Below are 24122 nucleotides of genomic sequence, written 5' to 3' on the forward strand. Positions count from 1 at the left end.
TTATATTTAATATTCAATCCTTGTCTTATATATAAGTGCATTGTTTTTTTATGATGTATAATGGTATTGAAACTGATACCGTTGCTATTTTTAGATACCGCAGTATACCATATTCCCACCCAAGCCTAAGTGGCAGTGCCAGTATTTTGGAGCCATATCACAATACTACCATATAGTACTGGTAAACCGTGCAACCCCACTGCACACTCCTATCGTCTGATCCCAAATAACTCCTCACTCCCACTCCATTCACTCTCACACACAGTTTTCCTGACTGTTTACTCAAGATCGCTGCTTCTGTGCCAAGCCATATAGTAAACATCCCATTACCAGCAGGTGGACGGAGACATCTGTGAGGACCGAGTCTGACTAACAACCATGTCACAATCATCCTGTGAGTTATACGGCCTTTAGGCTTTGAGCTGGTTTGACAACTCCAGTACAAAGACCTCAAGTGCAACCCGATACTCCCATTGTTCGCATCCCTTCAAGAGAGCTTTTCATATTTTAGTTTATTTTCTCTTAAAGGAAAATAAAAATGTCTGTGATACTAACAGTGGCGGTAGTTCACATCCATCAGTTGGACTTTTTTCCGTCCGGTTCCTGTTTATACATCCTGCATGGATGGACGAGTCATAAAAGGAATACTGCACTGACTCACTCTCTCTCTTTCTCCATATACCGTGCTCTTATTCTATCACTCCACGCTTTCACGATCTCACCCACCCCCTTCTTCCTCTATATGTAGGCCAAGTTGAAAGGAAAAGTGAGGAAAAAAACAGGAGGAATACAAGACATTTCTTAAGCTTTTCAGCATGGTGGTGTATGTAAGGACATCAGAATGGGAACATGTGGAGGGTTCTGGCTGCCATCAGGAAGCGCCGTCCCTGAGGAACACAAACAATGAGGCTGATAAAAGCAGCATGGCTCACATTTCCTCCACACACACACACGTGGGGGAAAAGACTGGAGGAGGGGAGTCACAGGACTAGAAACACATCCTTTCTTCCTCTTCTCCTCTGCCTTGTTCCTCAGCAGAGCTACGGACTGCACAACCATGTGACAGAACTCATGATTAATTGTGCGTGTCCTGAACAGACTAGTGTGAGTTTGTTACTGATATGTGAAAATGTGTTTTTTTTCATAGGGGGCTTGGCTTGATGAATTTCTCTTGGTTGTGCCAACACTAGCTAGTTTCCATTCACCTTTAGATGAATTACCAGTTAGTAAACATTCATGATGCGTGCGCATTGAGGTTGCCGGAAAAAAACCTGGGAGCACTAGCATTTACGGCGAGGGAATGACATCAGATGGGGGTCAGAGTTTGATGTTTTATTAGAGACAAGTTATATTGATTACATATTTTATATTTTATTTACACACTGTAATGCTTTCAGAGTACTATAACAGCTTGTCACCTAGTGATAAGCACAGTTATTCAGCATAATTAATGTTAAAGTGAGCAGTGCTCGTCTGACAGGTCCATTTGCGATAGCACCCTCCCAATGGATATTGGATAAGGTCAGACATCCAGCCGGAAATATACAACTATCTCATTAAAACTCCAAGTGATTTTACAAGAGAGAAGTTAAAGGCCTACAATTTTTGCATAAATGTAGAAAATGTGCATGAAAAATGTATGCAAACAGAATATTATGCATAAATTTATCTCCCGCATGAATGCCTCCAACAACAAGATTATTGTAGGTTTATCACACATATGCCTTGTTTTCACTGAGTGGTAAAGTTTGGTACGGTTTGGTACAGGTCACCTTTATAAGGGTTGTGTCTTCACTGCCATCAACCAATGGTACCCATTTGGTGGGCATGGTGTACAAAAGAAAGTTGCAGTTGGCGTCATTTTCACTTGAAGTTCACATATCCTTTGGGAAGCACTTCTTATTAAACAAATGCTTTATATACATGAATACTTGTGCATAAATAAATGTTTATTACTAACCTTTCTACAAACAGGATTTGAGATCAATGATAATGCGAAATAGCCTACTGTAACGTCTGCAATTATATAAAAAAATTAAATAAATAAAACATTTATGAACACATACAGGCCCTTACAGTCTCTGAAATGTTACCAATTACAAATTATACAGTCAGTCCAAACCAGTACATGGTTCGTTAACATATTGCTAGAGAGTAATTCCGTCAGTCTCAGAGTTCATAATAGTTTAAAAGGTTATGATAATAGTTAAACATGGTAGTTAGTTCATGTTTTAAGTTGCTGAATGAATCATTTGCTCCTTTGTTTTTTCGGGCTTCTTTGTGTTTTTGCACTTCACTCTCGCGTTTGTCCGTTTCTGAAGGGATTGGATGTCAGAAGCACTTACTCATGTTATTATCATCAGCTCAAGAAGTTCGTTATTTCAAATATAGATGTGCAGCGAGAGATCGCAAGTTCTCTGGAGAAAGTGAAATCACTCGCACTTTAGACGGCCTCGTAATAACAAAAGAACACACGTAGATTCTGCTCTTCTTCTTGGCTTCTTGACGACGACAAGGTTTATTTGAGCTCGGGTCAATCATGGCTCGTTATTATATATTATAATGGTGTAATGTCTCAGCTGTGTATTTTACATTGGAACTTCCTTTGTTTATATTCTCCTGGCTTGTTCAGCAGCACGTCTAGCTCTAACTTTTGGTGCCTTTTTGTTGTGCAAGGTACCCTTTGTAAAATATACCCAAAAAGTAGTATGGTACAATTCTCTTTTTGGTATCTTTTGACAGTCGAAACGAGCATAAAAGTGTACGACCCATACCGTACCTCTCAGTGGAAATGAACCAATAGAGATCAGTAGTACAAGCTATCAATCAGAGCTTTGGAGACATTGGCATTGCTATATTTTGTAAACTGTTCGGTTTCTTATATGTATTGGAATATGTTTATAATAGGACTTTGTGTCTGTATTAAAAGTTTGAATTTCCCAGTGATGGTGAATGAATAAAAGTTTGAATGACTTAATGAATGTATGCGCACAAAAAAACAAAAAACAAAATGTGCATGAGCAATGATGGCACCACATTTTCTGAATAAATTCCGGCATGCACATCAAAAGTCATATGATTTTGTTTTACCAGACCATGTCGTGACAAAAATGGGTGCAAAGCAATGGCATTAATGAACAAACCAGCAGAGCAAACACATTGTAAAATATCTGAAATGTTTGTTTTGATCATTCGAAAATCCCTCAGCCAAGGTCCATCATCACAGTGGTTAGATAATATTAGCGCCAGAACTATAATGAGCATCTGCGCTACCAAAGAGATTCGTCCATAATTCATTATATTAGAAAAAAGGCTTATCCGTCTACAGAAAATTCCATTTTTCTTGTTGATGTTTAGTACCAGTTTATTAGGAATTAATGAATTTGTTCTTTGATTCGCTTTCATTGGCAAATGTTTTATACAATATTACAGTTTTGCGCATCTCTTTTATGAAAACATAGCTACTAAAGCATTCGAAGCCAATAGCATAGCCACTCTTACTCCTAAAAGCTGAAATCCTGCTTTCAGAATAGCACACCCTCAGGCAGCATCGGTACTGTTATCTCTCAACCACTCAGAGATATCACATTTCCATAAAATAAAGTCAAGCCTAAATAAATATGAACTGGCTAACCTGAATATGGTCCGGTCTTTATGAGTTTTTTTTAATTGGCTAATCACTTCCCTAGAGCTGCTGCACATGACCCAATTAGGTCAACTCATCCAACTTTTATGATATTCATTTATGAGAAAAATGGTAGCATAATTGATCCAAGCCACTGCAGTACGGTTAAAATCATACATATACTCCGGTTTGTAATTATGATTGACTAATCTACTAGTCATTTACAATCCAAACAGATCAACTTTAAAGCATTTTTTTATGTAAACATTAATCAAAATAAACCCAATTATACCGAACTATTGGATTTGTGTGATGTGAGTGCACCCTAAATCAACCGAAATGTGTATATTCCATGCAAATTAAGAAGCGCTCTGCATTCTGAAAAGTTGAGATGTTTTCAACAGGGTGCCGTGTGCACGAGTCGCTCCTAATATTCACTTTATTGGAAATAACGAACTTGAGTGTGGAATAGACTTAATATGTGAATGGCCGCCGTCATTTGCGATCTCCAGCAGTTAATCTCCTTCTTGCACAGACATGATGGATTCACCATGATTTGTTGACAAATGAGTTGTTGATCTATTTTTTGCTAGTTCATGGGTCCTTCAACGGGCCTTTTCCCCTCGCAAAGAAATTTTCCAATGACGTCTGTTTCTTACTCATTTTGCAAGCTTGTGGGTTAAATGTTGGCGCTAGGGTTGTAACAATATACCGGTATGACGGTTTACCACGATTTGAACGTGCACGATTATCATACCATGAACAATTGCATATCAACGGTTTTAACCCTTAAAACCGAGACAGCCGCCCGCGGCTAAAAATAAGTATTGCTCTTAAATGTTTAATAACTTTTGATCCGCTGATCCGATTCATACAATTCAAAGATTGGCATAAAGAAGAGAATCTCAGCTTTCCAGTGCTGTATCACATAACATTCGCGGACTTTCAGAGGCTCCGGAATCAGTGCGGTTACGTCATCAACATTTGACAACGCTGATTTGACAAAGAAACGCTCGTCACTGTGTCTCCGGACAAATCAGACATGATACATTGATGCATTGTCCCTCCTCTATGCCCAGATTGGTTCAAACTCGCTATATCACAACCAATAAGCATAGGTTTCGCTTTTGTTTGTGGACCAAGCTTTTTGAACAACACGGAATGAGAGATAGGCATACATTTATGCGTGGCTAAATAAAACGCAAAAAAAAAAAAAGTTTTGCATGAAATAATTCTCGTACTAAGTACTTTTGCATGCACAGCAGCACAGAAACATGACAAAACAGTGACACAGCAAAGACGAACTGCTGCTCTTGCTGTTTTCAAAAGACGCAAATGAAGATGCAGCTGTTTGTCTGCATTGCAGACAACCATATCCAAATCCATATCGATAGACAACCATATCCATCCTGGCACATAAAACCTAAGGATGTTCCATATTGAATCTAGTTTCGTTATGTAACTATTTATAGTATAGTAAATATTTATATCTATTTTTTACTGAGGATTTGCACCATGTTTATTTGGACTTTATTTGGACTTTGACACATTATTTATTATTTTCTTATTTTTATTTGTTCATTGTAAGTAGTGTTGTTTATAGTAACTAAAAATATATTATTTGGAAAAAGTCAAATTTGCTTCACTGTTCTATTATTTTGTAACATTTGTAACATACCGTATACCGCGAAACCGTCAAACCGTGGTATTGTTTTAGACGATTATCATACCGTGAAAAATTCATACCGTTACAACCCTAGTTGGCGCTTAAGTGACCGAGATGCAACCAAGAGAACACGGTCATTTTTCAAAATAAAAGATTATTCAGACTACTACAAATAAAATGGAAATAATTAATGATTTCATGTGCGGCCTGGTACCAATTGATTCACAAACCAGTAACGGGCCTGGGGGTTGGGGACCACTGTCTTATATTATTCTGACAAGATCTGGCGTCCAAATCTTCACACTTTTCTTCTAGTTTTACCACAGTAGCTGAAAGAGAGTCAACTTTTTCATGTAGCGCAGTGAGATCATCCAAACATGTGGAGAGAGAATGTTTCATATCCTTCACCGTACTTTTCAGTATTGATATTTCAGTTTGCATTGATACCATTGTGTTGGAGAATTCTACCTTCACGGCTCGAAGTTCACTTTTGATGGTCGATAAGTAATCGCCTGGCTCGGACCGTAGTGCAGAGCAAAATATTTCTGCCAGATCCCAAAGTAGCGATGAGATTATTTCAGTTTTAAGAGTCTGAATGTTGTCTGAAGCCGTATCAAGCTCAGTCCATTGACCCCCTGCGGCTGTATCACGTTTATCGGAGGATGCATTAGCTGTTGCAGGTCAGTGTTGCGATGGCTGTGCATTACCCCTTATATTGCCTTTAGTTTCATCTTCATTGCACAGGATTAGTTTGAAATAAACTCTGTTAGGCAAAATTATCTTCAGGCACTTGGTGACGTCCTACACCATATCTTATCTAACTGGAAGTCCGGACTACTGTCTTACAATGCTAATAAGTAGTTAATAAATCAAATAAATAATCATAATCAAACATAAAAGTCTTTTCTATTTCAAATAAACTAGTTTCTAATACAAATATAGAAATGGTCTAAATAAATAAGCCATGTTTAATTATTATTTGAAACTCAATATCTTTGCAAATATACAATCATATTTAATCAATCAAAACTTTCAAGAGCTCCAGAATTCAATCGAACTTATTCAAACAAAGTAAAGCCCAGCACTACACTCTTACTGCCAGCTGAAATCATATTCAAATTAGCCAAAACGTTTACTAAACAAACAAGGAGGTCATATGTGCAAGAGTCACGTTCCAATTCTGCAGAGATCTGTGAAGCTTTCAGAGGGCACAGATTTCACGTGAAGTTTGTGGTGCCTGATATTGGGCGGACTTCCCAATCATAAAAGATTAAACTTTACCTCACGGAAACTCAAAAGCATTGCAGTTTTGGTACATCATCACCACATTAAACCCATTAAAGTTTGCGTCAGGCTTGACAGCAACACTTCCCACTGCACAACGGGAGATTATAAAGAAAAACCCGAGGCTTTGAATGCAGCAAACAGCATGCCGAGGATGAGAGCACATCCTTACAGCCTGAAGCTCAAGAAGATGTCACACCTCCGCTCCACTGAATGAGAGCGCTCCTCACCACACCGGGGTTGGTGTATCTGGAGGGGGAGGTGAACGGCTTTCAACCACAATGACAGAATCTAGCAATCAGGTGCTGGGGATTGTGTTTGCAGTGGTGTGTTTGTGTGCTGTGTCTGGTGTGGGCTTACAAAATGCCTCGCCTGTAATCACTGACTGGTGAGTCACTTCTTCTCCAGAGTGGCACACACTACACTCACACTGCCCTGTGAACCTGCGAGGTCATTAAAATCGATTATTACACAGCTGTCTGGTATACTCGATTCTGATTGGTCAGTTATGGCATTTACCAATATGTTATTCTGAGATAACAACCGCTGAATAACATAGACTCATAAGGGAACTTCAAATCACCTTGACCATCAGTGATTACATTCAAATTCATATACTTACATATACATACATACATGCTTTTCAGTCCTGTCGTGGTTTTTGACTGTTTTATAAATTAATATACACTGAAAAAATATCCATAAATTTGCAGTTTTCTTTATTTTGTGATTCATATTTTCGCTTTTAAATTGCATTATGAGATATTGATATTTCCTCCAAAAGCTTTTATAATGTTGAAAAGTTTACAAAACTTTTGTTGACATTTTAATAGTTTAAAGTGATTTATTGTCTGGGTTAATATTGTAAATTACGGTTAAAAAAAAAAAAACTGGCTATGAACTGGCAGTACTTTTTCTGCTGTTTTAATGACTTATTTCGCTCTGTATTATTTCTTAGGGCTGATCGATAAAATCGATATTGGTTTTCACTGACCGAACAACACTGTCAATATCGATAATCCAAAAAGTTTGATATGTAGTTTCGGTATGAATATAGTTTTATTAAAACATGGCTGCTGAGCGCACGCTTCAAGGCTGTCAGTTTCCAATGGAGGCCAATGAGATCCAAAGCATTTTGTTTTTTGCAATATCGCCCAGCCCTATTATTCTTTTTAAAAAATATCTTGTCTCAAACTACTTAAATGTCAATAAAAGTCACTGTTAAACTGCAGAGTTGAATTTTTAACATTAAAAGTCAACAGAGCAGAGATCAAGCTCCCATGATGCAATTCACAACTGTAAATAAACAAAAACACCATGTCAACCACAGAATTTAGAACCTGTTAATTAACTTTTTTTTAGTGCGTACTGTCCAGAGGTTGCATTATTCAGCCAGTTTAATTTCTGTCAGCTTTGCATTTTTGTCTGTTTAATGCCATCTTGTGACTCAATAATGCACCAGTCAGTGCAGAGGTTCTAAAAGTGGGGGTCGGGGGACAATGAACCTTAAGACTTACTGTATTTTATCAATAACCTACTGAAGAGAAAAAAATAGTCGTTTATAGTTACTATATACTATATAGTTACTATAGTAGCTTATAGTTACTAGTTCTATTGGATTGCGACTTCTCGGGTAATTACATTATACTAAAGACACAGCAATACTGTCAGATGCAGCAGATTTTGTAACACCAGGTTAAACTTTCTAGCCCATTTACAACACTGACATACATAAAAATAACAAAGAATAGACTTGGGTCTATTGGTGTGTTTGTGCGCGTCATTGCATACAAGGTTTCTGTATTTATAACCACCACCTCAGAGAATATTGGGGGTCACGAGTCACTGGCATTGTCATTTTGGGGGTCGCGGGCTGAAAAGTTTGGGAACCCCTGAGTTAGTGTATACTCCATCAGCTGTTTTCTTTTTTGTCACCTTTGTGCTTTAATTAAAGAAATAATACACTATTACGACTCAAAACAAATGTTTTGCATCAATTTTTTTTATGTTTTGTGGCAAGTAGCCACAGAAAAAGCATGATAAAGTACATCTAGGATGGTTATTTTCACTGAATAAAGAACTTCAGTCTTATACAACAGTCCTTCACTTCACGCCGGCTGCCGATAAGCCTGTCAGGCTTTATTCTGCAATACCAATCTCCTGGATATACTTTATTCCTAACAAATCAGACATTTCAACGTATTTGTTTAACAGTATAAGAGCTGGATGGATGTTGAAAGTAGGGCTGTGCAATTATTGGAAGTTAGCGAGATGAAAATAGCAGCATTAGTACATACAATAAGGAACTTTAACTGATGTAACCTTATTATAAAGTGTTACCCCTATGATTTTGCACAGTAACCTTACAGCTATCAAATAAACAAATACTATTTGTGTGATTTGTATAAGAAAATGATCATTAAAATCACTTATTAGGCAACCCTAATATAAAAGTGCAGTTTCAGTGATGCACACTGCAGACAGGACGATTAAAGCGCAGCACATAATCTGATCCGATGATAAACCCACTCTCTAGTGCAGATTTAAGACTGACCCTGATGCCCTGTTTAGGGTTCCATTGCGGTTTATCCGTATTAAATCCTAAGCTACATGTTAGCTTCACAGACACCGTCACTGAGCGCTAAGATTCAGATGTAAGAGTATTTGAATTAGTGAACCTCCAATTCACAACATATCATCAGACATAATAAACACGGAGGTGGTTAACGTCCTTGTGATGGTGTAGGCCTTCAGACACGTCCCTGTGCACTCAACAAGGGGGGCATTTATCCATTATTCCCCCTTAATGCACAATGACAACAAAATGACAGTGCACCATACTAGACGCACATGGTCACCATCACCACAAAGGCAGAAAAATCAATGCTCATCACAAAACTGAGTATGAATTAAGCTTCGTGGTGCAGACTGACAGATGATAAAAGTCCAGGCGACTATAGGTCTGGTTTTCATGCCTGACTGTGTGCTAGAGTACATCAACCTGCTGACACGGCTGCCCTGCAGTGCAGACATCACAGGGTGAGCAGCACACACACACAAAAAAAGACATCCGTCACCCTGAACCACCAGGACCACAGCTGCCTACATAGACACAACCCAGTCTGCTTTGTTTACAGTCTGTGAACAGACCTCAATCCCAAGCTCAAAACATGATGAGCTGGATGTTAAGCATGGGACGGTAACCGTTTTCAAGGTATACGAATGTTTGGAAAAGTCAAGGTTTTAAAACCGCCAAAATGTTTTGCTATACCGTTCCCATGGTATATGTAAAAACAATTCATTTACATTTTTTACCGTATCTAATGCAGAAAAGATATCAAAAAATTACATTTTAAATTGTAAAGAAATCAGTGTTTTTAAAACTAACGAAGACAGCAGAAGTTAATGATTAATTTGAATTATTAAGCTTGACATGTTTACTGTTCCATCATATGTTAAATGTTTCTCAAAATAAAACATGTTCCCCTGGTTTCACAAACCAGGGTTCAGGCTAGTCAAGATTAAATTGCATGTTTGAGCTGTCTTAACTCTAAATAACTTGCAGCGAGATGTCTTAAAATACGTCAGTGTCATTTTTTTTTCTCCAGGTGCACACCAGTAATATATATTTTTTATGCCCATTTTATAAATGTGGCTTAAATAGCTAATTCATTGAAGGCCTAGTCCTGACTTAATCTAAGCGCTGTTTTTGAAACTGGGCCATTGTGTTCAAAGGGGGAAAAAGTTTTTGTTATTTACCGAGACATTTAAAAAGAATATGAGCAGTTCCAGCATTAAGGATGTGACATTTGCAGTAAAAACTCAAAACATAAATTCACATAGAAAGCATATGTTAGCATTATACTGAAGTAACTGTTTATATTCCCCAAAACAGCTGACCACAAAGCTATGAGATCAATAAAATATCAATCTGTAAACATTTTTTATATTTTAAATAAGAAAAATAAACATGCATTATGGATGTGACAAAAAAAAGTCTGTGAGTTTGCAGTATACAATATATTTTGTAGAAAATTCTGTGAATTAAACTGCACAACCCAAAAGAAGCAATAATCAAAAGCATAAGAACCAGCTCTTTATAGAAAAAAAACATCACTGATTTTATTTTATTTGACATTTTGGCAATTATGAGGGAAAAGCTTGATTATGGATGTGACGTCTCTCCGTTATGGATGTGACAGATGTGAAATTGGCACTTGTGTGACTTTAGTAAATTGAATATAATAGTTTAAAAACAATGACAGAAACATTTTTGAGTGTTTCTAAAGTACTGTAAAATAATTGCTTACACAAAAAAGTGTAGAAACGGTTTCTCTATTTTGGTGAAAACCTATTTTTTTCATGGCAAGGTTGACATTAGCATGGAATTGCTCATACTGTATATTTTAGAACAGTCATCACAATACTGTGAAACCGTGATATTTTTATCCAATCTGTTTAACATATTTTGCATAAACAAATTATTACGTTTTAATGTAGTTTCTATCTTAAAGTTTGATTTAGTCTGCGACCTGTTTTTGAGGTTTTCACTTGAATTCACTTGCATCCCGGACGAGCCCCCACTTTTGAGTGCCATGAAGTCAATTTATAATTTTGCACACACATATCCTTCGCCAAACCCTGACACACTTTTTTTTTTAAATGCAACAATATGTTGTGGCGATGCGTAATGAAAAGGTCTAATGTGGGTGGGGCCAAGAGCCACGTGGGCGGGGAAAGGTCGATGTTATGAGTGCTTAATAAGTGTCGAGCCCTAAAGAGGAGCTTCAGATGAACATGTCTGTTTTGTTTGCTTTGATTAAAGTTACTGAAAAGTTGTTCCTTCTCTCTGTCTTGCATGAGTGTGATTTTTAGGTACTGCTACAATAGCATTGTACACATAAAATAGGCAATATAAATCCAATTCTTGACACAGTGTGGTATAGAAACTCCACCGTCTACTAATGTTTTAGAAGTGTTGTTGCTAAAGCAGCAGAAAGAACTGTTATTACAATACCGTAAAACAGTGATATTTTTATTCAAGGTTATCATACCGTCAGAATCTTATACTGGCCCATGTGGATATCCAGACTGTATTTTAAAACATGCATGATGCTCTAAATAGAAGTTAGGTAGGAAGCTCACATCTGCATAGACTTTTGCATTCTATGGGGATATCATAGGGGATTTCTCTTATGGAATAAAATCTATGATTTATGGGTATGAAAACCCAAACATGTTGTCTATTCAGGCAGGTTTTGAAACCGTCCTGACTATAGACAATTTTGAGGGGTGTAAACAATAACAATGGTCCTAACATATTTCCTGTTTTACGTTTTTACTTCCCATAGCATCCAAGAATCCAAAAGGGTCTGCATATTGATAAATAATGTTATGATAGCTGTTTTAACATTAAGTTATGATTGAATTGCCTTTTGTTAGCGATATGAAATAGCTTGACAGCAAGCAAGAAATGTTAGTCACCACATTGAAATGGCCTAGAAGTGTGTCATAGGAGATCCAAAACGCTCAACTGAGCTGTCTAGACAGCTTTTCGGGGTCCATACAGATCAAAACAATCTTTTAAAACGTGTCAGTGTTGTCATAGCATCATTTAAAGGGATAGTTCACCCAAAAATTAAAGTTCTGTAATCATTAACTCACCATTTGATTTAAACCTTTTCTATCTTCTGTTAAACACAAAAGAATATATTTTAAAGAAAGATGTAAACACATAAACATTGACTTCCACAATATTTGCATTTCCTACTATGTAAGTAAATGGTTACAGGTATTCAGCATTCTTCAAATTATCTTCTTTTTTGTGTTCAACGACATAAAGAGACTAATAAAGGTTTGGAACCATTTGAAGGTGACTAAATGTTCCTTTTTGGGTGAACTATGCACAAATCCATACAAAAGTCCCACATATTTTCTGACAAAACCCTGATGAAATATGCATATTTCTTTTTGCTAGCATGTTGGCCTGTTTACAAGTCTCAAGAAAGACAGCTCCCGTTCATTATATGAGTCTGTCACAGGACATTCCCAGTTAAATCTAATAAGCCAAGACTTAACACAGGAGCATTGTTCAAGGATTTTAAGGATACGACCGTGATGGTCACATGCAAGCAATCCTTTTAACTTCCTGTCACTATCCACAGCAGATCTGATCTCACTCAGCTGTCAGCACAGGTTATCAGCCTTGGAAAAATGGATGAATGAGTCTGAATGGGCAGAAATGGTGACCAAGCAAAGCAAATGAGTTAGCAAGTTTAGGATGCAAACTCCTTGAAACGAACAGCTAATTGCTTTTAAAATGACCTCAAGGGTGATTGTTCGTCAAAACAGATTAGCATTATGAAAAAACGATGCAGTATCTCTCCCATAATATGCCTCGGTGTTTCTGAGGTAAATGGCTAGCAGGCTAGCAGCATCACATGAACAGTTTACACTTCGGAGGAGCCTTTTCACGGATTTTAACGATGATTTCCTCCCTCTTCGTTCATAAACCAATCCACCATTTCCATAACAATGTAAAATATAAGCACATATGTTTAGCTAAGTAAAAACCAGAACGGAATCGCGCGTTTAACGCATCCAGAAGCGCGAGACCAGCGCAAAACAAGCGCGAGACGTGCGCGCGATTTACCTTGTAGAAGATCCCGCGTCCGTCCAAATGAGAAATAAATGTTCTCTAGCAGCAGCAGCAGAAATAAAAATAGGTTAAATCCGCAGACAAGACGTTCACACGCCGGCCTAAACCATCCTCGCAGTCAGCATCATCCATGTCGTGGTTGTGATCCCCGGTGAAGCTGCACAGGCGGAGCGGAGCGGACTGACAGCGGCAGTGCCAGCACATCCCATCCCATCCCTCTCCGCTCTCAACGCGCTGTTTCACAGGGACCGCTGGCCCGCGTCCAGCAAGCAGCTCCGCACAACACTATTCACACACACACATAGACACACACACACCCTCAACAGCAACCCCCGACCCCTCCTTCCTCCTCCTCCCGCCGCTGCTGCTCCTCTTCCTCCGCCTTTCCCCCGTGACACCGGCGCGGTTTGCTGTGATTGAGCAAAAGCGACGCACACATTCATTATCATCACAGGTTTGCATCAGTCCTGCAATTGTTGGGCTATAAAAAAACTATTAAATAATAAAATAATAAAATATTGTAATAGTAGATGATAGATTGCCGAAAATACCAAACGTTACATTTTAAGACTATTTACTCACTAGAAATCATTAATATTAAAACTGAAAACAAACTGACTAAAACATAAATTTATAACCTATTAAAAATGTAAATAAATAAGCATAAATTGACAACAACAACATTGAGAACACTGTTATAAAATAAACCCTAAGAACAAGCATGGGTTGCAGCTGTCCAAAACACTACAAGCATGGTATTACCATGGTTTGTGAATATGCAAATACTATATGTAGCATTCGTGTGCATGTAGTCACCCAGTGATTTTTGTAAAAATACTTCTGTAATTCTGAATTTGGTGATCTGATATTATTCATTCATTCATTCATTTGTCAGCTTAGTCCCTTTATTAATCCGGGGTCACCACAGCGGAATGAACCGCCAACTTATCCAGCAAGTTTTTACGCAGCGGATGCCCTTCCAGCCGCAACCCATCTCTGGGAAAACTTCCACACACACATTCACACACACACTCATACACTACGGACAATTTAGCCCACCCAATTCACCTGCACCACATGTCCTTGAACTGTGGGGGAAACCGGAGCACCCGGAGGAAACCCACGCGAATGCAGGGAGAACATGCAAACTCCACACAGAAACGCCAACTGAGCCGAGGCTATCTGATAATTTGACTTGATGAATTGAAATGAATTTTCTTGGACTGAAACTTTTTTAATTTACAATAAGGTGGAATGGATGTAAATGTAAAACTACATGCTTTTTATGCTTTAAAGACTGTATATTCTATCCAGGGGTGGATTTAACCAATAAGTGAGGTAAGCGACAGCTTAGGGCCCAAATCTGGGAGCCCCAAATAAATATCTAAAAGTAAATTATATCTATAAACTATATATAACATCGTTTTCTACCATATTTTGTATGGTGAGAGATACAAAAACTATTTTAATTGTAATTGTAATTAAACAATATTTAATATACAATCAAATATAATATTATTATTATAATAATGTAATTGTTATGTAATATTCTAAAACAATGTATTTATTATTTTTAGTTGTAAGTTCTTTTTCAGAAAACAAGCTATTTAAAATGTAGAGATTGCATTAATTGAAAACGTGGAAAACACAAATAAAACAGCAATATGAGTAAAAATTAAATAAAGGTAGAAAAGGATGCATTTCAGGACTTAAGCCCTATTTGGCTGGAATTGCTTAGGGCCCCAAAATCACTAAATCCGCCCCTGATTCTATCCCATACTCCAACCCTTCTCCTAAACCCAACCCTCACCAGAAACAATGCATTTCTCAATACGTTTTTCAAAACACTTCATGCTGTATGACTTATGAGCCATTTTCCTCATGATGACCAAAAAGTCCCCACATGATCAAAATATACTTGTATTGCTAAACTTGTGACAGTTGGTCCCCATAACATTAGGAACACAAGGCTACACACACACACATACACAAAGAACCTGACCAATGACTAACAGACCCACATCTGGATTTGCAGGAAAAACGCAGCAGAAACATTTGGGAATGGGTTGCACTCTCTTTCTCTCTGCCTGACTTCTTCCGCCCCTTCATTTCTAACTCAGATTTCCTTTCCCGTTTGGTTTGGCCAGGATGAACTAAAGAGGAGGGGGGAGTGTTTGAAAGATGCTTGCAAAACTGAACCCGACTGTTGGAGGGAGCTGATTTGTGTGAACTCCTTCACACAGACGTTTAACGGTCGTTTGACCGCAAAGTCAACATCGCAGAGGGCTCAACAAAAACGTTTACCAAAAGTAGCTGTTCGACTTTCAAGGGTCATAGCCTACATGCATAAATTGTCTGTAATGATTCACAAAATGTATTTTGATAATGCTCAAACTATGACAAAGAATTAAATATACAAAATTGGACAAAATGTGTTTTGACATATTTATCCCTTTGTAAAACAATGTAATACAGATTGTCCATCTGTGAAAACATTGCACAATCAATTCATACTTGATGTCTAACCAATGTTTTTCTTCATCTTTTGACATTTTTAGACCTTAAAGATCCCATAAAATTAAAATACAAGTTTTTTCGATATTAGTATCAGTATTGCTCGTTTTTAGGACTCTCAGAAATAAAGGTACAGGAGCGGTCACTGGGGCAGCACCTTTTTAAAAGATACATATTTGTACCCAAAGGGTCCACAGTGGTACCTAAAAGGTGCATATTAGTACTCAAATATACTTAAAATGTACCTTTGAGGAACCATTATGGACCCTTCAGGTACAAATATGTAAAAGTTACTGCCCCCGTGACAGCTCCTGTATCTTAATTTCTGAGAGTGTTTCTGAAAGTGTCTCCAAAACAAACTCCCATTTAGAAAATATAAAACTGATATGAAAATGTAAAGCTTGTAGTTTATAGTCACTTCTATTTTTTTTAATAGGAGGAGCTACACTTTATCCATCGAATAAAAATGCACATTTCAAAGCACTTCACGGGACGTTTAAACTTAAAACAGCATAAATGTTGACTTTACAAGTTATTTGTAATGCAGTAGAACCAGTGACTGAAGTGAAGACTGTTTGCGTTAGCATTGATGGTTCCATAAAGAACTCTTGACAAAGTAAAAGAGGGTTCTTTAAAGTTTTAATTTAAAAAAATGTCCCCAAACAAAGAAATACAAATGTTTATTTAAAGAACAAAAATGGTTCTTCTACCCTGTAAAAAAATTATGAGTGTCTTGTGTTGGGACAACAAGAAAGAATTAAGTTAACATCTGTTGTTTGTTTGTATGTATGTATGTATGTATGTATGTATGTATGTATGTATGTATGTATGTATGTATGTATGTATGTATTCATTCATTCATACATTCATTTATTCATTTATTTAATTTATTTATTTTCAAATTTAAGTGGAATTAACAACAAAAAACAATTAAGTTGTTCCAAAAAAAACTTGTGAAATTGTGTTGTTTCCCTATATACCATGAGCTACGTTTTGTTTTTTGTTTTTTCGCAGATCCTCCAGAGGTTGCTTTGTATGCTTTTTAAGATCTCAAATTTCTCTTGCAAGTGCCATTTGCGCCTGCTCTTCTCAAGAAAATCCAACAAATGCAGCTGTCGACTGACTGACCAACCGATTGATCCCCGCACCCAACCCCTTCCTTAAACCCAACCAATAGTGTTTTCAAAAGCAATTGAGAAGAAGAAGAAAGACCTTCGCAGCAGCCTTAACCATGTTTTCAGATTTCACCACATTCTCACCGTTATTTACTTGTTTATTTATTTTTTTAGCTTTTGTTTTTTGTCTTGGAACCTGAAGCCACTGGACAAACTAGAAACAACAGAACAGCTGTCCACACAGAAGCGGTCAGCTGGTTATCGTGAAAAAGGAATGGCGTCATACAGACCCGTAGCATTCATTTTAAAGACGAAATGCAGCCATACGTTCCTCTGGCTACATAATTTGTGATCTCCACAAATGTATATAGGGGTAGGTTTTCAGAATGAGCCTGTTTGTTGTTTCAGCTCATTTTAAACAAGTAGTTTGAGCAAACAACAAACGGCAGTTTTTTTTCTGTATGGCATCACTGCAAAAACTCTATTTCTAAACCATATGTTTTTTTTAAAAAGCAAAGCAAAACAATTTAAGATTGGCACTGCCAAAACTTTTCAGCAGGGATTCATTATCCAAATACGAAAATGAACCGGTGTTAAAAAAGCACCCATTTTTCAGTGTATAGTGTGAAAAGTCTGATAAGTTTTGAAAAGCCATACAGTAAAAGTTGCGTCTCTCTTTACTGGGCCTTGACAAAACATCCCCAAAGAGTTCTGTCTTACAGTTACACAGCACAGAATCATTCCACAGCCGCTGGCTTAACGATCTTCAGCTTCGCTTTAAAATGCACTTGAACGACAGAGAGAGAAAGACTGCACCGAGGGTCAGGATTTTCCATCTCTCTTCATCACTCTCTCACGCATACTCATGGGAGAGCCTTTGAGAAGTAATTGAAAAACACTCCAAACATAATGCAATTAGACTGTGGGCTTACATTTCATTATCATTCCACTGCTGCTGATAACACCATTGATAAACAAGCACAAGCATCCCAAGTCAAGCAAATCAAAATGTATTTGTTGGATTCGATAACCGCAGGATCAATTGTTTCCCTATCGAGGACGTAATGGAGGTAATGCAAGGTAAAGGAGAGTCACACAACATCCCAGCTGCTGATTTTGGACACTTCGCCACAGCGGAAACACTACTGTCCAATCCAAACAATCCCTCATGATCTCTAATACATATTTTAACTTCATTTATTGGCTCCTTCCTCTGGGCACCGTTCCGAACAGTGTCACAAGAGCCCGTTGTTTAATACTGAGAAACTGTGTGTGTGTGTGTTTCAGAGGGGAACGTTTGTACCAAAAGAAAACCCTTGATACTGTGGGGGCGTTTCGGAACAAATGAAAATGTCCAGGCTCACACGACTGCGATTGGGGAGAGAGAAGTTTTAAAATAAACTTCTGAGAGGCCAATCCCGCCCCTGTCTGCCAGACCAAAGCACACACACACACACACACACACACACACAACTTGTTTAATGCGTACCGTCTTTTTGTGTTTAAAGCGGCGCGAGAGGAAGATATTGCAAGAAATGAAAGGCTGAAATTTCCCTGATCGTCTAAAAACATGGGAAACTGACTTCTTCTCGCTCTCTGGCTTTCTATATTAAGAAAATGTGGTTCTGGTTTGGAGTCTCTGAGTTTGGTTATTTCTGTCTCACTGCCTCGGGCTCAGAGACAAAGCGGGGTGTATGTGTGTGTGTGTATGTCGAGGGGTTTGTTATTTTTTTCAGAAGGTGGTCATACGGTTTACCCCTTCGTCTTCTGTGGAATTAAGGACAGGTTGTTTGGCTGATGTAAACTAAATTGGATGGAGGAAGGAAGGATTGAATGCTGTTTGTCTGTGTGTATGTGTGCTTGTGCAGTGAGGTTGTGGCTGTAGTATGTGGCCTATAATGTTGGAACTTGATGTAAACAGAGCTGACCTATAATTGAAACAAGATGGAGTCCATCCTTTGTCCATGCTGCTCCCACACACACACTTTCTCTCTCTCTCTCTCTTTCACTTGTGTTAAACTTTCTATCTTTATTAGATGCTGCAGGGTTTGATCAAAATGAACTCTTCTGCATTTGTTCTGTTAGTGCGGCTCATTTGCCATCCGAACCTCTGAAAAATAGGTGTTGGCTTAATTCCATACAAATTCTGCTGCTGTTCAGAATATGTATCTGTAATCTGTAATCAACAATATGTATCTGTAAAAACAACAGACTACTTAAGCAAGCAGTTTTGTCATCATAGTCACTATTGTATGTTATTACAGTTCAATACAGGCATCATAAGCGTATCTCCTTGGAGTCAGTTGAGAGCTCACCTGAAAGTCAGTCAAACAAACTTCAGAGATTAAAAAAATGAAACATTAACCCTTTATAGGACAAAGAACCATATATGTTAACTGCATTGACATAGATTACAATATATGCTCCTGCTTTACATTAAGTGGAATTACCCAGCAGGCACACAACATCATAAGACGTTATTATTAGGCTAAATATAGCTTGTGAAGTCAGGTGACCAAAAATCAATGTCTAGCCAGCGTCTAAGGACAATGTTATTTTGACGTCCAATAGCACGACGATGTTGATATTTGGTTGATTTTAGGTTATGCTGGAAAGTGACCAAAATCCAACTTCAAGCCCACATCTTAAAACAAAGTCATATGCTGACATTTATTCGTCAGGTATGGCAACCAAAATCCAACGTTTGATAGACGTCATAATGGTAACGTCTACACAACGTTAAGCTTTAACATCATTAGAAGTTGATATTTGGTTGATTTTAGGTATGGATATTTTTTAATTTCCAAACAAACTGCAATGTCCCCACAATGTTGGGGTACAATGTCATGGTGACGTCCTGTGCCTGCTTGGTAACTACTAAGTACTTTCATCTAAATGTAAATACAATGTACTAACTGTGTTCATAATGCATTGCAGAACACTTCTGGTGCTTTTGAAATGATATACGTGTTAGGTTACCGTGTTAGGTTTAAGTGTGGGTAAAGTGTAAGGGACAGTGTAATTATAGAAATAAATTTAAGATGTAATTACATGGAGATATTTAATTAAGCATAAGTAAAACATGCATTTACAAGATAAGTACATTGTAACTAATAATTAATTTCAGTGTACCTGTAGGTACATGTTAGTTAAGGCCACTTAATATAATATAGAACCCTATCTATCTATCTATCTATCTATCTATCTATCTATCTATCTATCTATCTATCTATCTATCTATCTATCTATCTATCTATCTATCTATCTATCTATCTATCTATCTATCTATCTATCTATCTATCTATCTATCTATCTATCTATCTATCCGTCTATCTGTCTGTCTGTCTATCTGCATGTCTGTCTGTCTGTCTGTCTACCTATACATCCATCCATCCATCCATCCATCCATCCATCCATCCATCCATCCATCCATCTATCAATTAGTCATGAGTTTTAAACTCTTGTAATAGCTCCCTGTAACACATTTTTTTCCAATGAGTGCCCTATAAAGAATAATTCACCTATGAATTAAAATTAGCTTGAGATGAAGTTTTGAGGAGGCTTACATTGCACTTTCACATACTAGTAAGACATATAGTGAACAAAGGCTGTAAATAAAAAAGGAACCATTATTAATTCCCAAAAAACTTGACAGATACAGTAATGCGTTATATAGACAAACTTTTTTTATTTTTTATTTTAAAGCCTAATAGCTCTGTCAGTCTATGATCATTCCTCAAAAGTCTCCACTTACAGTATGTTCCAAAAAACAAACAAACAATCAAACAAGAAACCAATGGTTTTCAACAATCGAAGGACTAAATTCTTTCATGCAGATTTTCCTTCTTTCTTTCCTGTAAAAACATACCACCATGTCATTCTCATTTCATCATGCTGCAGTCATAAAATTCACCAAGACGGTAAACACACACCAAACCAAACCCTAGACTCTTTCATGAGACATGTTCTCATCATCTCCAGCTCAAGAACTACACGATGGAGCCACAGGGCTTTGGTGGGGTTCATGTTCAGGGTGTAGGATGTTGGCTGTGGGCGGAGTTTTTTTTTTTTTTCTTTAACGAATAATCTTAGTGGTTACAAACCTCCTTTAAATCACATCAAAGACCCTACAATCTCGGCCATGAGCCTTGGGTGAGTGAGTGTGTGCTTGCGTTGACACCGAGTTTATGTAATTCTATATGTACAATGTTCATGAATCCAGGTGTGAGTGAGGTTAAGAGCAGATATTGATGGTAATTTTGCCTTACATGATGCTGTAGATGTATTAGCCGTGGGTCATAAAAAGAGATCTTTAAAGGGATTAAAGGAAGTAATTGTGCACTGTAAAATAGTTATCCCAGCACGTTTCTGGGACGGACACCAAAGCACCTGTGTCTGTACAGGTGTGTATTCTATTGGACTACAGAGGATCATAACTTTGCTTAGATGTATTGGAGAATGTTATTGAATAGCCTAAAGAGACCTGTAACTTCACTACATACAGAACGCATTGCAGACCATGCGCACAAAGAGACTGGGAATGACTCTTTTTGTGCCTCATGCCAGAGTGTGTGTGTGTGTGTGTGTGTGTATTATGAGAGAAGAAAATGTGTTTCCAGTTAAATCGTTGGGGAAAAAAAGCAACACACACCCACATGCAAGCACTTCAAACGTGTGTGAGATCTCTCCTGCTGTAATTTCACTGCATAGCTTTACTCCCATCTGGCTTGTACGCTACACACATACACACACACAACCTAAACATCTAAAGTTTCTGGTCTACTAACACACCCACATACGCAAATATATCCCACCGTATACATTGGAAACACATGGGGCAAATAAATAACATAAACAAGAGCAGATAAACAGCGCCCGAGTCGGTGAAAGTTTACTGGAACTTTCTGGAACGCATTCATCTAGATTTTGAGATGCTTTCCCGTCGTTTCTGGATGATTGTAAAGGGGTTTTTCTGGATTGAAAGCTGAGTCATTCTGTTCTCACGCTTTTTGAATATTGATTGAGGGTAGAACTACTGAATGCAAATCCACCTCAGACAAACACACACCAACCCTGCTGAGAATATCTGAGGAGAGAAAAGCCTAGAAAGTGTGGTTGTATGAATGCCAAACAGGGAGCATGGAATGTACAACTCAATAACCTGTTCAACAATTTAGTTTTATATATATTCTCATTGTGTTATTCATATTCATGAACCTGCCCTTACCTGAAAACGAGTGGCGTTTGGTCATGAGTGAGTCACTGAATGATTGTATCAATGGATTTTTAGTGCATCGTTCACTTGCTCACATTACTGATTCATCCAGGGAAGTATTAGCTGACAGTCTTTATAAGTGATTCAGTGAGCCACTGAATGTTGGTTCATGAATAATTAGATTTTCTTTATGAGTAATTTACTGAATCACAAACTCATCTAATTTATTGAAGAACGCTGATTCAACAAACTGGCTTTAGAAACAAATCAAGTAACTGAGTCATTGAATTAATAAATTAATGGATTTGTTCAAAAATGGTGATTCATTCACAAGTGAAATAAGTGAGTAATCGATTGCTTATCAAGTTAGTTTAAAATGCTGATTCATTTAGAAAATAAGTATATGTCTGTCTTTGTGTGTGATTCAGTGAGTCACTGAACATTGGTTGATTTAGAAACAAATAATTAGATGTTCTTTATGAATAACTTACTGAATCACTAACTCGTCTAATTTTTTCAAAAACACTGATTCAATAAACTTTAGAAACAAATCAAGTAACTGAGTCACTGAATCATTAAATCAATAGATGAAGTGAAAATAAGTGAGGAATCGATTACACATCAAATTAGTTTAAAATGCTGATTAATTTAGAAAAAAAGAATGCGTTTGTCTTTATGGGTGATTCAGTGAGTCACTGAAATTTGATTTAGAAACTAATAATTAAATTTTCTTCATGAGTAATTTACTGAATCCCTAACTTAACTATTTTTTTCAAAAACACTGACTCAACAAACTGGCTTTAGAAACAATTCAAGTAACTGAGTCACTGAATCATTAAAGCAATTGATTTGTTCAAAAATGGTGATTCATTCACAAGTGAAATAAGTGAGGAATCGATTACTCATCAAATTAGTTTAAATGCTGATTAATTTAGAAAATATGTATGTGCCTGTCTTTATGGATGATTCACTGAACATTCATTTAGAAATTAATAATTCAATTTTTTATGAGTAACTTACTGAAACACTGATTCAACAAACTGGCTTTAGAAACTAATCAAGTAACCAAGTCACTGAATCATTAAATTAATCGATTTGTTCTAAAATGGTGACTCATTCACAAGTGAAATAAGTGACTGAGTAATGGATTACATCATTTACTGATGAAATTAGTTTAAGATGCTGATTCATTTAGAAAATATTATGTCTGTTTTTATGGGTGATGTTGCAGTTGATCACTGACTCCAACCACATGAATTCAAAAGCATTTATCAATTCAGGAACAATCCATGTGACTGTGAGCCGTTTAAACGTTCACTTAACAACGATCTGTTCAACATTAGTGTTAATTTTCTCAATGGCTCTGCTCCGCAAGTAACATGGCTGAAAAGTACGTTGGTCAACTGACTCTTGCTCAGTTGGTATCTTTTTGATTATTTTAGTCTTTTCTTTTTTGCCAGCAATGTTGCTCAGTTCATTCATTAGATGAGTAGATCAGATTGTGTGTATTATTTTATAGGCATGTTACTAGTGTAGCAGACCTGTCAAGAATCTGTTTGTTTAAAGACATAATTATATTTGAATCAAAAAATCTTGATGGTTCTGTGGGTCTCGTCTATCAAAGCTGTTCTTTATGTTGCATTCTCTCTACTGGATTCAAGTCAGGTGATTGCCTTAGCCATTCTACAGTTTGCTTTTCTTTATCTGAAAGCATATAAGAGTACCTTTGGCTGTGATCCTTGTCTTGCTGAAATGTCCACCCTGGTTTCATCTTCATCATCTGGCTAATGTAGATGTTGGACTGAAGCAGCTGATATTCATTTACACTGAAGAAGAGGAGAGGATTGCTACTGAGAGATTTCAGCTGCTGTCTGGGGTTTCACTGCCTTTCTATACCTCCCTTTCTTCATGTGTTCAATACTTTTTCCCGGTGTCATTTCATTTTATTACACAGAACTTCATTTGTAAACTAATTAGATTTGTTTTCTTTTCATATATGGATCTTATTGGATGTTACCAACATCTGGTGAACATTTCAAGTCAAC

At 37.3% G+C, this 24122-nt stretch overlaps 1 protein-coding gene across 24 annotated transcripts in view; it reads right to left on the bottom strand.

The window, feature by feature from the left end:
* frmd4a (FERM domain containing 4A) overlaps nt 1–24122 on the bottom strand; it is a 291695-nt gene that overhangs the window by 88444 nt on the left and 179129 nt on the right. For 4 of the 24 annotated variants that reach the window (XM_073929264.1, XM_073929261.1, XM_073929263.1 and 1 more), the window contains exon 1: nt 13228–13520. The exons of the other annotated variants lie outside the window; for them this stretch is intronic. The gene's annotated coding sequence lies outside the window, so the exon portion shown is untranslated. Of the gene's footprint in view, nt 1–13227; nt 13521–24122 lie in introns of those variants that run through there. 24 annotated transcript variants of the gene reach the window in all.

This window comes from Danio rerio, chromosome 18 (genome assembly GCF_049306965.1).
Source record: "Danio rerio strain Tuebingen ecotype United States chromosome 18, GRCz12tu, whole genome shotgun sequence".
Lineage (NCBI taxonomy): Eukaryota > Metazoa > Chordata > Actinopteri > Cypriniformes > Danionidae > Danio > Danio rerio.